Here is a 2538-nt window from a genome sequence, read left to right on the forward strand (position 1 = left end):
AACATTGTAAGAATAATTTAAGTGAAGTCCTAAAGACCTCTCCCATGAATAAGAGTTTTGCTACATCAACATTTTACCATCTATTTTAGTTCTTAAAGGCCCTTTTAGCTTTCTTCCAAGTTCTCAGGAGTATTCTAGGTTAATTTGATAATTATGCAACATTCTAGAAACTTGATATTGAACTTCCATAGGTATGCTAAGCTTCCTACTAATTCATAAATTACTGAAATTTTCAAAAACACAACAATAGGCATTGATATACTTATCACTGAGTAAGGTTTTCCTTATGTAGGTAAAACTTTCCTAGATAGCTCTTTCAAAATTAAAAGAAAATTTATCTAAGTTAGAATTAAATTTGAATTTAGAACTAAATTAGACTACCTAACCAAATAAAATTAATTAGAAATTGATTAGAATGCTAATCACTTACATATAATGTTTTATATATAAAGTATTGTTGTAAAGGTACAGATTAGTTTAGAATATGGAGCATCATTCTGATTTCACTGTTTTTTTCTTAATCCCTGTTCTTAGCCTTCAGCAATAATTTTAATATAATGCAGTCAAAAACATTTAATGAAAACTTATTATATACCCAGCAGGTGTTCTCCATTAATAACAATGAAGAATATAAGAAAAACAATGTTTTGTTTAGACTAAGTATAAAAGACTGGCTTACTATTAAGGAACTTACTGTCTTGTTAAAGGAAATAAGAACCAGTTATAGTGTTATCAGGTGGCATACACAGGGGTGGGCAAATGTAGGTTTGCAGTTGTGATTACATCAAACAGGTTATTCTTGTATTATTATTATTGTATTATTTATTTGTATTATTTGTCTTCTTATTTCATACCCTTAATCATAACTTGCATGTCTTTTTCCATATGAATAACTGTAAACCTACTTTTGCCCACCCTTGTATTATTAAGGCAGGATTGATGCAGATAGTAAGTGCTTTTGAAACTTGCAGTGAGAGGTAGAGTGGTTTTGCTTTAATATACTACTATATATTATTAATTTACAAATTATTAAGTGTGCACTTTCTTTTTTAAAAAAATTTGCTTTGGATATTAGGTAATATTGGTGCTAAGAGCTTTTGACTGTAATAATTTCCTATCATTTATTTGGTAAAAAGAATAATTTGGAGAGGTGTTTTAGTAGCTTCATTGGGAGCATATTTATAAAAGATGAAGAAAGCCCCAACATTGCCAATATTTGAAAACTCAAAGGTTTTATGTTCTAAAGTGTTATATGAATTGCTGTCTCATACTGTTTGCCACTTTCCAGGGTTGTCCATAAGATTATATTAAAATCTCCCAAATGGGTGATGCTGATCTCACCCCAGATCCTCCTGGGAGGTATCTTCTCATATAGTCCCGGCTGAGTCATAAATAATATCTACATGTGCCCCAAAGCTCTGAATTGTCCTCATCAGTAACACACAGAACTGAATGGTATCTGTAAAGTAGTTAATTCTCTGGAAAATATTCAAAGGCACAAAATGAACACTGCAATAAAATTGCTTTCTACTTAACTTTGTCAATTTCCCCAGAAGTGTACGGTACACAGAACAACGTTTTCATAGAACTTGCAAAAGTCGTAGACTCAAGTGCTATTTATTTTCCTCCCATAAACAGCAGCCTTGAGCAATTCTATCCACAATTAGTTACTTGTGGTTGCTACTAAAATGTTCCCCATAACATTCCACATCGTTATTGTTTCATAGCACAACGCACTCTATAGAGTGAAAGTGCTTGGAAGGACCAAGGACCGCTCTTTGTCATGCCCCTGTCTCTAGACAACGAAGTTCTTGAACGGCCCAGAGGTAGTCCTGTGACCCTTTTATTTTAAGTACCTTCAGTTTGAATTAGGGAATACCTTTTACATCAAAATGGATACACCTAGCATAAGTAAGTTTGATTGTTCCAGCCGAGACGTTCCTCCCGCCCCCAAAAGGCGGCAGAGAGGCAGGGAACGCCACTTAGCAGTTCGTGCGTGCGCTCTTCGGACGCCCGTGCCCTGGCTGGGCTGGGGGGCGGGGGGTGGGGGGCCCGGGTGGGGGGGGGGGTCCTTTCCCGGGTCCTCAGACTCCCAGAGAAGGGGCGGCGGGGATGCGGGAAGAGAGGGAGGGCTTGTTTTGCCTGGGGATGTGGGAAGTAGGCGCTAGCCTGTTTCGCGGTTTTTTAAGCCCCTTGGCATGCCCTGACCTGATCAAGAGAGTCAACTGCTCTCTGGAATGTTCCGGGAGAAGGTGGGAGATTGCTTCCCAGAGGAGGCCTGTGGGTGCTGGAGGGCATCAGGGGGGTCACGCAGGGAGATGAAGGGCAAGCGCCGGGAGGGACACGAGGGAAGCGGGGGGCCGAGATGAGGAGCGCGCGTGGGGGCTGAGGCGGGCGGGACAAGCTGGCAGCGAGGCAAGGAGGGTGGCTGGTTGCACGAAGGGATCCCTCCCGGGGCAGACGGCGGTGGCGACCGGGCCGCGCGGGCTGCACCACCCGGCTGTCAAGCGAGCGCGGGGGGGGGGGGGGGGGGGAGAC

Source organism: Myotis lucifugus, unplaced genomic scaffold (genome assembly GCF_000147115.1).
Source record: "Myotis lucifugus unplaced genomic scaffold, Myoluc2.0 scaffold_10, whole genome shotgun sequence".
Lineage (NCBI taxonomy): Eukaryota > Metazoa > Chordata > Mammalia > Chiroptera > Vespertilionidae > Myotis > Myotis lucifugus.